Source organism: Mauremys reevesii, unplaced genomic scaffold (genome assembly GCF_016161935.1).
Source record: "Mauremys reevesii isolate NIE-2019 unplaced genomic scaffold, ASM1616193v1 Contig88, whole genome shotgun sequence".
NCBI classification, from domain to species: domain Eukaryota; kingdom Metazoa; phylum Chordata; order Testudines; family Geoemydidae; genus Mauremys; species Mauremys reevesii.
In genome coordinates, this window is record NW_024100904.1 from 111,768 (window position 1) to 125,304 (window position 13,537).

Consider the following 13,537-nt stretch of genomic DNA (forward strand, 5'->3'; position numbering starts at 1 on the left):
CTGCAGCTGCCCACTGAACCTCACATCCTCACCCGCACCCTCCACTTCCGTCAGCCCCGTCTACATGCCTGTCTCCTGACCCTTCCTGGGCGTCTTTCATGTGTTCAATCCAGAACAGCTGCCACATGGCATCTGGATTGCACTGAAACCAAAGGGGATAAACAACCCCTGGAGCAGGACCTTGTTGAGCTGACACCTGCACAATGAAACATAAAAACATAAGAACGGCCAGACTGGGTCAGACCAAAGGTCCATCCAGCTCAGGATCCTGTCTGCCGACAGTGACCAGTGCGAGGTGCCCCAGAGGGAATGAACAGAACAGTGAATCCGTCCCCAGTTGCCCATTCCCAGCTTCAGGCAAAGAGACTAGGGACACCATCCCTGCCCATCCTGGCTAATAGCCAATGATGGGCCTATCCTCCATGAACTTATCTAGGAAATCTGTTATGGTTCTGGCCTTCACAATATCCCCTGGCAAGGAGTTCCACAGGTTAACTGTGCATTTTGTGAAGAAATACTTCCTTTTGTTTGTTTTGTTTGTTTGTCTTAAACCTTCACTTGGTGACCCCTAGTTCTTGTGTTATGAGAAGGAGTAAATAACACTTCCTTATTTACTTTCTCCACCCCAGTCATGATTTTATAGATCTCAGTCATATCTACCCTTAGTCTTCTCTTTTCCAAGCTGAAAAGTCCCAGTCTTATTAATCTCTCCTCATATGGCAGCCGTTCCATACCCCTAATCCCTTTTCTGAACCTTTTCCAATTTCAATATATCTTTTTTGAAATGTGGCGGTCACATCTGCACGCAGTATTCAAGACGTGGGTGTACCATAGATTTATATAGAGGCAATAGAATATTTTCTGTCCCTTTCTTAATGAGTCCGAACATTCTGTTCGCTTTTTTGAAGCCGCTGCACATTGAGTGGATGTTTTCAGAGAACTGTCCATAGTGACTCCAAGATCCCTCTCTTGAGTGGAAACAGCTAATTCAGACCCCATCGTGTTATAAGTATAGTTGGGATTATGTTTTCCAATGTGCGTTACTTTGCATTAATCAACATTCAATTTCATTTGCCATTTTATTGCCCAGTCACCCAGCCAAAGCCCTGAGAGGGGCCCCTTGTGCTGGGAGCTTTAGGAAAACAGCCTGGTCCTTATCTCAGCACTTCCAGCTCCATTTGCTCCTTGTCCTTGGAGGAACAGGCTCCCTTCCCTCCCCATCCCCGAGCCCTGGGGAAAACCCTTGTCTGGTAACACAGCTACATCTCCCTGCCCCTGCTCACGGTTAGACGCGTGTGCTCGGGCAGGGAAGGGGCAGAGGGTAAGGAAAGGAGGTGTCACTGTGAAATGGGGGGATGAGAGGGAGCTGGTCCCCAGAGATGGGGGCTGTGAGGATTCGACCCTGGTGATCTCCTCCTGGGAGAGGCTGATGGTGGCAGTGAGCTGGGGAGGGGGAGCCTGGCTGGCTTTTATGGCCAGCCCATGGCACTGCGCTGCCCGGCAGGAGGCTGGGATGCTGGGCAGGGACTCCCATCTCTCCCCCTGTGCCCTTCTCCCGCTGGGGACTGGCAGGGGAGAGAACGCACTGGGAAGCACTGACCGAGCACCCTCGCCCACTGCCCGTGGTGCTGTCTGGCCAGCACAAGGCTGAGCTCTGGGTTCGTGGTCAGTGGAGCAAGCGATCGCTGCCCAGGACGCTCTGCAGAGACCACAAAGCCAAGGAGAGGCCAGCGGGAGTCCAGGGTCCGGTGCAGCCTCTTGTGTTTACCTTTGGGCTGGGGAGCAGCTTCCGTCATTGGCATGTTCTCATAGATATCCTCATCCGCCATTGTCCTGCCTTCGCGCTGAGCTGAGCCCCTGATCACTGGCCTGTGGGTCCTTTCAGCAGCCTGCTGGGTTAGAGCCTCCCTCTGACAGCAGCCCTGGCCCAGAAATAGAAATGGGAAGTGATGCCGGGTGGTTGGATGAGGGAAGGAGGGGTAGTGGGAGGTCTGGAGATAAGAGATGATTGCACGGGGGAGGGAGATGGAGGGGGGATCGCATGGAGGGGCGAGACGGGTGGATGGGGGAAGGAGGTGAGAGGGAGGAGGAAGACAGCGCTCTGTCGGCAGCGCCTGGCCATAGGTGCTGGATCTAGGGGGGCTGCCGCACCCCCTGGCTGGTAGCGGTTTCCATCACATGCAGGGTTACAGTTCGGTTCTGTGGCTCTCAGCACCCCACTATTCACATTGTTCCAGCCCCCTGGGCCCAGCCTTTCATGGCCCCCTCTTGCGGGTGGGGCTCTGGCGAGAGCGTAAATGCATCATCCCCATGTGCAGCGCGTGCGATTGGCTGTCAGTGGTCGTTCAGGGAGGGGCTGGGCCTGGGGAAGCCTGGGCCCTCTCCCCTCCTGGGATACCCCCAGCTCCACCCCAGCCATGGCATCCTGCTCTGTGTCCTGGGCCTGCTTGTGTTGTGGGGCCTCCAGCGTCATCCCGCTGAAGCATGGTGAGGGGCAGGCTGGGGGCAGTGTGGGGCCAGGACTGTGTCCTGCTCCTTGCCTCCGGACCACGTCCCCTCCCCCCTGACCTTGGCGCCCTGATCAGTCACCCACATCGCCCGCCCCGAAGGCCGGCCCTATCCTGGGGCATCCACGACTGTCCAAATCTGCATCTTTTTCCTACGTGTGACCATCCACGGGTGGGAGTTCTGCTGTCCAAAGAGACAGACCCTGCTCACTGCTCCGGCGGTAACATGGGATGAGAGGGGGCACGTGTGCAATCAAAGGTTAGCGTGTTACACAAGCATCCTGGTGAGTACGAGCAGCACTGGTACAAGCAGCCAAGTGGGCACATGCCCAGCGATACATAAACGTTGGTGGCTGAACGCCGACATGACTTTGTAGCGTAGACACGGCCTCGGTCGCCATCTCTGGGGCTGTACAGGAGGTTTCCAGGAAGGACAAGCAGCCTTGCTGGCTTTTTCCTCTCCACTGATCACTCCCAGTTTGTCAAGTTTTGCTGGGAAACTTCCCCAGCCAGGCTGAGTTCGCCCTCCAGTTCCCTAGGTGAGACCAGTCCCCACATGCTCAGCTCTGCTCTGGCTGCGAGTCCAGGGCTGCTGCCTGCTGGGGGGGTGTCTGGGCGCTGGGCTGGGAGACGACAGTTTGGATGTTAGTGTAGTTGTGTAACCTGCACCTTGAGCCCTGCACCCCTTTGTGGGGAGGGGAAATCCTGGGACCGACGCAGCCTGACTCCTGCCTGAGGAGGATCCCGGCCAGCAGAGACCAGCCCCTCTGCAGTGACCGAGGGGTCCAGAGTCAGCTCTGACCCTGAGGATCATTCATGGAGTTTGTGAGGCCATCAGGGAATTTATTTTGGGGACCCCCTACTCCCTGAACTGTGTCCTCAAGCCAGGGAGTGACGGTTTGGGGATTTTATAACCTGCTGCTTATTAAACCTGTGGAAGGACTTACCACCTCCTCCCACTTGTGAGTCCTTTGGGTTGTACTGAACCCAGCCAGCCACACGGCCAAACCACTGCAGAGACGATCTCGTGGTCATACGTCATCAAAGGCCCCAACATAGTACGGTACCGATGGACACTGATCTTACATTTCATACATCAGGTCCCGTGACTGGGGAAAGTCACGGGTATTAGCAGTGTTTTACCCTGTTATGGTATGTTTGTCTCCTGTTTAATACAATTACTGTGTTGAATACATTGGATGTGTTTGTGTTATTTCTTGGGAGTCTCCAACGATCTGGCAAGTAAGTGGGAGTTCCTGTGGTAAATTTTCCTAAGCTGCCCTGGTGACCCTGCCAGGAAGGAGCGAGGGGCACCACCAAATAAATTCCTAGGGGAAAATAAAGAAGATTCACCCTGCTGAGGGGGTGGCGGGATCCAGGAGAACCCAGACCTGTCCATCAACTCCTGTAAGCCAACTGGCATTAAAGAAGGTGACCAGGTGGAGCGGGGGCGCTACATGGGAATTACTGCTGGCCGGACGGAGCTTTGGACTGGTGTTTGCTGAGGAGATTCTGAGGTGCTGGGTGGGGACGGAGAGGCCGCCATTCTCCTCAGGCCCCGGAGAGTCCAGAGGGGGGACACATACATTTGGAGCCCCCCCCCGACAGAGACTGGGACATGATCAGTGTGAGGTCAGAGGGGAATACTTGGAAGGTGTGGCCCAAACTCCACACGTGAGTGTTGTGTTTTTACCTTGCACTGAAGTACATGTAACAGCAAAAGCACCAGGAGTCTCTGTAAGGAACCCCAAAGATTTACTGCCGGACCGCACTGCTGAGGGGACTGAAAAGTGTCCCGCATACTGTCTGCGAGGGGCTGTGTGTGTGTTAAACGTTCGCTCGCTAAGAAATTGTCTGGGACTCTCTGAGCTGACTGGCAGCTGTCGTTAACCCCTACAGGCAGGGGCTGGTACCGTAGCTCTGAGCTTCAATTCTGTGCAATACGTTTCTTTTTTAAAGCCCTGAAAAGACAGAGCTCAGGCCTGCGCTTCAGCAGGGAATTGTGCTGAGGGGCAGGGAAGGGGGGTGTCACAGTGACACATAATTCTGCCTCCGCCTCCCCCAGCCCATTGCATCTGTGTCCTGCAGCATCACCACTGGTCCAGCACGGCCTGACTCCTGGCAGCGGCTTCCCCCTCCCCTGCCAGGTGGGTGGTGTCAGGGGCGGGCTGGCCTTTTAGGGGATTTGGGATCAGCCCCATCAGTGTGCAGTTAGCCCCCACCTCAGGTGATGGGTTTGGGATGCTGGCTGGATCAGACATCACGTGATGGTAACCTGGGGTAGGGGCAGGGCTGCTTGTAAAATGGAGCCTTCTGTCTCACAGAGCGGAGACAAGGGGCTCGGAAAGACATAGGGGGCTGGTGGGAGAGGCCCAGAACCTTGCAAGGGGCTGGTGGAGCTCCCTCACTCAGGGAGAGCTGGTGCCTGGTGCCCTGATAGACGGGTAAAGGGCAGGAAGAGACCTGTGGAGGATCCAGAGGGATCCTGGGAGCACCTTCCCCCACACCAGCCGGAGGGAAAGGCCTGGCTGGAGCTACCTGAGTGAGGGCCAGGAGCCAACCCTTAAGGCCTGGTCGTCACTGCAGAAGAGGGACGTTAACTCAGAGACTCATAAAACCATCAAGTTAGAAGTGGCCACAAGGGTCGTCTAGTCTAACCCTGCCAAGCTGCCAGGTTTGCTGTGTCTAAACCATCCCAGACAGTCAGCGAGCCTGTGAAACCCTCCAGTGAAGGAGCTTCCGCAACCTCTCTAGGCATCTGTTCCATTGTCCTCCTGTTCTTACAGTGAGGAAGTTTGTCCTGAGATTTAATCTCGATCTGCTGTGCTGTAGTTTGAACCCATTGCCCGTCGTCCTGCCGTCTGTGGCAAAAGAGAACAATTTTTCTCCATCTTTCTTATGTCAATCTTTCAAGTGTTTGAAGCCTGCTGTCATATCCCCCCTTAGTCTCCTCTTTTCCAAACCATAATACACAGTTCCTTCAGTCTTTGCTGAGATGACTTGCACTGCATTCCATCCCTCTGACCATCTGTGTCCACCTCTGGATACTCTCCAGTTTCTCTACATCCTTTCTATACATTGGTGAACAGAATTGGACACAGTTCTCCAGCTGAGGCCTACCCAGCAGTGAGTAGAGTGTTACTGTTACCTCCTGTGACTTGCATGCGAGGCCTCTGTTACTGCAACCTAAAACTGCATTTGCTTTTTCTGCAACAGCATCGCATTGCTGACTCATGTTGAGGTTGGGATCCACCACAACTCCCTGATCCCTCTCAGCAGTGCTGCTGCCAAACCAGTTTCCCCCATTCTGTATTTGTGCATTTGGTTGTTCTTCCCTATGTGCAGCACCTTACGTTTGTCTTTGTTGAATTTCATGTTGTTGTCTATAGCCCAGTTCTCCAAATTAGCAAGATCCCTCTGAAGTTTAGCTTTATCCTCCAAAGTGTTGCAACCCTTCCCTCCTAGCCTTGTGTCATCTGCAGACTTGATCCGTGTGCTCTCCAGACCTACACTCAGTGTACGGGGAGATTTTGGCAAACCAGTGAAGTGCCTGAAACCACTATGGCTTAGTGCTAAAAGCAGGCCGTAAAGTGGCCATGCAGCAGGCTTAGCTTGACCAAGGAAGGAGGGGATGGGGCTTTGGGTGCCACAGAAAGGGCAGCTTGACCCCATGTCCTTCCTGATAAGAACTGTGTTGAAGTTGCTGATGCATGGAAGCCTCTTGCTGGGCCATTGGAATTGCTTGCTGAACAAGTTTTCTTTAAGGGACATGTCATTGTGTTATAAATAAGGGGGAAAACTTTGAGGTAGGGGGACTCTTCAGGACTGGTCTCTCCCTCGGGATGCATCTTGTGTTCCCCAGCGGCAGACAGGCTGCCACTGTGCCACTCGAGAGCCACACTCAGCCAGGAGAACGGGAAGAAATTCTGGATCCTTTGTGGTTTTGTTGTTGTTGTTTTTGTTTGTTTTTGGTAACAAAATAGCAGATAAGAGCTGTAGTAAAAGAAATAAGGAAAAAAGACAGTGCCTCTCTGGAGCAACAGCAGGGGTGAGGCGCACACAAAAAAAGAGGCAACATTAGAAACACTGAGCCTTAAGATGGCTCTGAGTAATCAGATTGTACTTTGATGAAGGTACATGAAAACTCTGTGAGCACAAAAGAAACAGTTACACCTTATGTAAAAGTTGATATGGCTAATATAATGTTATAGAAGTAAAACTATGAAAGGAAGGTGCATTTTTCCCAGGACATGTGCAGTGTATATTGTAGAAGGGGTAAAAGAAATGCAAACAAAACATGCTACTTAATTAAAATCCTCTTAGAGCTCTAAAGGGAGCCACAATAGGTTGTGTTTTCTTTTTCAGCTGGCTGGGTGTTCTGGAAACAGGAGGTGAAAGTGAAAAGAAATCAAAACTCGGGTGGAAGTTGATTTTGTCCCTTTTAAGACAGGGTCTCAGAGCTTTGGATGCAAAAACAAGCCAGAAAGCGTCTGTGTTAATGCAAATCACCTAACTGATAGAGCAAAGAGAGAACTGTCCATAAATGGCACCACAAAGGAGCTGTAGATAATGAATATGCCTGGTCAGCAAACAAACTACCTGAAACCAAAAGGCTCAAATTATAACCCTCCAGAGGAAGGTGGAAAACGAAGTCAAACCTAAAAATATGAGAGGGACAGGTTAACCCCAAGTAGGAAAAAATATCCTTTTTCTGTGTGTATGCAGTGCTGAAATCTGAAGACAGGTATGAAAGGGGTCTGCTTATATGCATGACACCCCTACCTTTTAATTCACCAAAACCCCAAGGATATAATTACATTAAAAAGCCTATGCAAAGATTACAAGAGAACATTGTACACACTGGCCTCAAAAACAAATTGTCTAAATAAAAGGCATGGTATAACAAGATACTTTTAATAGACTTGATCTTAATATTAAACACTGGGATAAATTTAATGTTAATAAGTACCCCTGTAACAATGTATAGTGTGTATGATTTTTGGAAAAACCTTTAAGGTCATATGGTATTGATGCTTCTCAGCTATTACCTGTGAATACACTTAAAGCTTAGCACAGCAGAGAATCATTGCAAACTTGGTCTGCTGTATAAGAAGGCAAACCGAGGTTCACCACCTCATGAATGTAATTACTGAACAAGGACTCCTCGTTGTTTTTGCTGATACAGACTAACATGGCTACCACTCTGGAACCTGTCACCATGCAAGGCACTGAATTCAGCCGTATGTAGTGGAAATCCATCAACTTCATGAAAAAACTCGTGCAGATACAGACACACATCATCTTCCTTCCAAACGCAAAGAAATGGACATAATACCAAAGGACTGAAGGTAAAGAATCCATTACAATCAACACACCACGCAGACTATGGTGAGAGATTGTGCCACACTCTCAAAGAAACTGCGGAACCACCTGATCAACATCCTATACAGCAAACCAGAGAGGATCAAGAATGAACTCTTATCTCCTTAGACTGACCTCACCCTTGGTAAAGCAACCCCCATCCTGTCACGTATTTACACCTGCTCCTGTATTTTTCACTTTATGCATCTGAGGGAGTGGGCTCTAGCCCACAAAAGCTTATGCCCAAATAAATGTATTAGTCTCTAAGGTGCCACAAGGACTCCTCGTTGTTTATGCTGATACAGACTAACACGGCTGCCACTCTGAAACCGGTGGGATAATAATTCCCCCTAAACCCTTAAAGGTAGGAGCCACTGAGACCTGGCCTGCCTATAGAACAAAACCACAGGAACGTGTGGGGGTAATTCCTCTTTGTTGCCAGCAATCAGCAAGGATATTTGTAAAAGGAAGGGATATTTTAAGCAATAATCTGCACCCGAAAAGGGGTAGAAATACGTTCTTTTTGTCTTTCAGAAAATCAGGAAAAGCTGGTACCAGCTGAGGAGCAACCCAGAATCCCATGGATCTATTGTTGTGACAAAGATTGTGTTTTGTGTTTTATGTTGTGTCTTGTGTTGTTTGTCTTGTTGCTACCATTGTTGTGTACTGTGTTACAATAAAAAAGAAAATACTGCATTAGGCAGAAAAGGCTTAACAACCATTTTAACTGTATTTCCAGAAACCAATGTTGCAGAAAGGCAGAGGTCAAGAATCACCAGCCTGTTAACAGAGAAACATCCTGAGGGGTGGTAAAGGCACATTTAAAGGCAAAATATGCATCAGATACAGGGTTTATCTGTTGGGGGGAATAAAAGGATGGATATAAAAAAAATTTTAAGGCACAAAGTGAAATTACCAAGGGAAAAAGGGTATGGAAAAACATTGGTTACTCAATGACTAAGACTTGCCAATTGTTACTTCTTAGTCAACTTCCAGCATGCAAGCCCAGCTGAATGCACCTGGGTGTTGTATGACACTGGATGTAAGGAAAGAAAAGCCATTGCCACACCTTCCCTGATTACTATACAGGGCAGTACAGTAAAGGCCCAGCGAAGGTAGAGCTGCCCTAATACTATCTCAGTGTGAACTAGTGAAGGTTATTGGAGTTCCCTGGCAGCCATGGGGGGTGGGCAGCCTACAGAAAAGGCCCCCAAGAAATGTACTGAACTGCTTTGGGTGGAACTGGATTAGAAGTTGGAGTGCTGGATGCTACTAGCATAGAGGTATTGGCAAACAAACCAAGTTATGTTCATAAAGTAAATCATAATCTGTATGAGAATAAATGTTTCTGTCATATTGTAGCAATCAGGGGATGTGAGTTTGACTTTCATGTACCCGAATTTCAATATAGTCAGTTAAAAGTGTCTTATACTTTGTATTCTATTGTAACACCTGTACCTCTTGGAATAGATTTAACTGCCTTGCAAACATTGCTTGTACACCCTGATTTACAGAACCAGCTAGATACTGCAAAACAGGAAGGGCGCAGAGTCATGGTCACCGTGCATCAGAATGCGGATGAAATTAAACAGGTATTTGCCAGAATTGGCCAAGACCTGTCACACCACTGGTGGGAAGTGTTAGTGGGATGGTCCCCCACTGGCACATCCTGAATTTGGCCCTACACCCCATCATAGTAATCTTGGGGTCCCAGTCAGTCATGGTTTTTGTTATTATGTAGGGATATTAAAGAAGGTTTATATTAAACATGGTTTATATGAGAAATGATTTATTGATTTATTGTTAATTGATACTTTATAACTTAAGGTTTATGTTAGAAGTAAATTTGTGATTCCCAACATTTAGCTTCTAACCTGCAAGCCACCAGCTGTGTCTGTGTGAAGCCTGCTCAAAGAGATACTTGGTATAAAACTTGTGAAGCTCAAAGAAATATTTTGTATAAAACTTGTTAAACATTAATTATCTCTAAGTAAGCCAAAACAGTAGCTGTTATAGTGTATAGATAGAGACCCCCACCCTCTGTAAGTTTTCATCTCACTTTATCTTTGCTTGTTAAAAGACAGGGAGTCTCACATAAATTGGTAACACCCCAAAAGGTAAAGAAACAGTGAAATAGATCTGATTAAGATAGAGAATGTATGTGAATGCATGCCTAGTTTAAACAATGAATGAATGGTTAGGGAGTCACCAGCCTGAAGAATTCAGTGTCGGCTGAAGAAGGTGTCAAGTGGGATCAACCAGATGACCCCCGGAGGGCAAACTGGAATCCACCCACCACACCTCAAAGGAAGGAAAAACAAAACATCTAATAACATGGAGGCCACCTGCTGATTGATTTAGCAACAGCAAAATGAAGCAACTCTCATGAACTGACATGGGAATAAATTCCTATAAAACTGGACTCTAAAGACTGAGGACTTTGAGTCTATGGTTCTGATACCAACCTCCAGGAGCATCAGATGCATCTGACACAGACTCGGCTCCATCCTCATGACCAAGATACCTGGCCAGTAACTTGGCATGAGCAACATCTAGGCTGGTAACTATAACATCTATACAGAACCTGAATGAATGGTTGTGTGAATGAATGTGTGTGTGTGTGTGTGTGTGTATGTATGTATGTATAAGGAATAAGTAGTAATAGAAACAAGTAGAAAAACATTGTTTTTTGTTTTGTTATGGTATTTACAATAAATGTGGCATCTTTGCCTTATCCCTCTTAATAAGATCCTGATGGTTTTTATTATATTGGTACAACAACCAGCCAAATAACATGCTGGAGTGGCGCAAAATCCAGCAGTTGCAAGTCCCCCGACAGATGAGTCAGTGGCTACTGCCACCGGCACTCGTACTCCTGGGAAAGGAGGTTAAAACGATCACTTGTCAGTTGCTATGCTGGTTTGCTAAGTATGGGATGCCAACAAGAAGATAATTTGCTCAGTCTCGGTTGAGAGCCTTGAGCTTTCGTTGGATCTCAATGCAGGTACATCCAGAAAGGTGTGGCGGCGAGGATGTAAAGGCCCCTTGTGTGAAAGGTGACCTTTAAAGAGGGGAACTGTACGGGGAGACTTTGGCAAACCAGTAAAGTGCCTGAAACCACTATGGCTTATTGCTAAAAGCAGCCAAGTCAGCAGGCCGTAAAGTGGCCATGCAGCAGGCTTAGCTTAACCAAGGCAGGAGGGGAGGGGGTTTTGGGTGCCACAGAAAGGGCAGCTTGACCCCATGTCCTTCCTGACAAGAATTGTGTTGAAGTTGCTGATGCATGCATTTTAGAGGAGCAGGATGTGCCCTCAGGAACGTGTCTGACAGGGTCTCAAGGCTGCAAACTCTGGGAAAAACCCACACCTGGTTAATCCATAATTAGAAGGAAGCCTCTTGCTGGACCATTGAAATTGCTTGCAGAACAAGTTTTCTTTAAGGGACATATCATTGTGTTATGAATAAGGGTGAAAAGTTTGAGGTAGTGGGACTCTTTGTGATATCCTGTTGTGCCAGCCATCTAGGAGTCGGACAGTCACATCTCCCCTGATTTATTTACTGACACCACCTCACACAGAATAAACGTTACTAAGAGCTTTCGGTTGAAAGAACCCCGGGTAACACCAGGTCATTACTGAAGATGATAAACAACACTGGATCTAGAAATTGAGTTAACAAACTTGAGGTAAAATCCTAGTGAAGACAAGGCGGTGTGTAGTTTTCATATGCGTTGTTAGCAGGTCAAGTTAAAGCCTGTGGAGGTGCCTAATAACTAACGTGACAAATACGACCTACCTTGTCTCCATGAGGTTTTAGCTTGAATTAAGGGCAAACCTTTCTTCCCATCCAGATGAGACCATCCAGAGCTCAGGAGCGCTGCAGGGGACTGCTTAGCATGGCGAGAAAGACTTTCAGTTAATATTAGAATCTTTTGGTTAAAACCAAATGACAAAATCTCCTGCCACACAGAGTACAAAGAGATCCCAAATGCATGTTATCTTGATGTTAACACTAGGCTGGGGCGGAACTTGGTTTTAACAGGAACCCCCCCTTTCCTCCTCTGAAAATATTTCTCACGTTAGCTGAGGATGGAAGCTATCTTAGAAAAACCTCCCGATGCAGTAGGGCTGGGTTCTGCCCTGCTAATCCACACTGGGTTATACCTTCCTCCACAAGCAGCATCACTCATTTGAAGGGGACCAGCTGCAAATTAAAGGATTTCTCATACTGAGTAAAATTGGCAGAATCTCACCCTCTGTCTTGGTCTACACTACAGAGTTAGACATTGCGGGTTTCAAAGTTAAAATCAAAGCCATGAGAGTGTCATTTTGGGGGAAAATAAGTAAATGTGAGCAATCGCCACCATAGTGATATAACTCTTCAAAGTCACTAGCATGTTCATAAATTGTTTTCTTTAACTCTATTGGCAGCTGTTGATTTAAACCATCTTGTACAAGTGACTTTGCCACACTAATTAACCACTGCTGAGCCTCGATGCACGAAGAGCTTCTGAGAGATTTGATTGCAAAATGCTCAGAGCACCCAATATTTGGAAGTGGTCTTGCTGCTGCATCTCAAGTCAGTGTTGAAGAATAGTCACTATGTCAAATGTTATTGATTCCAGGCTTTGGAATGCCGGAGTGAGAGGTTCTGAGAGGGGGGCTGCATCAAGGCCCAATTCTCCTAGACACTTAGCCAAATATTGCTGACCCACAGCATTAAGTACCCCCAAACTAGCTCCCATTCTGCCTAATAAGATTGCTCCCAAATCTCGCTTCTTACTCTTGATTACTGAAGAAGTTGGAGGCAACACTCCCTTTAGCCACACTCTCCCCCACAAAAGCAGCAGAGACATATAATGGGCACAAGGGGCGTACAGTGTGGCCATAGATAATCGAGTTGGCATGATTGTTTTATAGAGTATTGCAGATTTATCATTAGACTTCTAGTTATATCTCTCTTTACCACAAATGGTCCTACTTGGTACCTGGAGGGTGATGTCATTACATGCATCTTTCCCAACCCTAAGTTCGAAAGGAGCTTCAAATGTCCATTCTCCGTAATGGTTCAGGGAAAAATTCAATGTCAGTGTATTAGAACCTAACGTAGCAAACTGAATATTAACATCTTCTACTGGACAAAATTTATATTTAATTTACTCTTTCTTGGAAATATCATAGTTAAACTCATGGTAAGTACAATTCAAGTTCAGCACCATGACATCATGATTAGGCGATTTTACATGGCTATTCCCAGATTTTATCAGAGCATCTTGATGATGCATTATGACAGACCAAGATATTTCTCCAGGTGATACCACAGATGGGGATTTGACATTTAATAAAGTGCATCTAGTCAGGTCCCTAGAACAGTTAGAAAAAGTCTTTGTGGAGCCCTGCCATACACATTCTGGGAGAGATTAGTGTATAGGGCCAAACCCCTGGGTTGAATTCTGCAGATGTTTGGTGACAGCTGGACAGCACAATCCCTTTGATTTACATGCAGATAACGTGGCTCATTCCTTTTCCTCATCTCTTATTTCTCTTCCAAATCACATCCCTTTTCTTAGCCCTATGCCTCTGTTCTTCTTGGTCTTGCTGTAGCTCTCCATCCATGTCTCCAATCCCAATGCAAGGCAACAGAGCAAAGACTCAGGGAAATGGGCACGA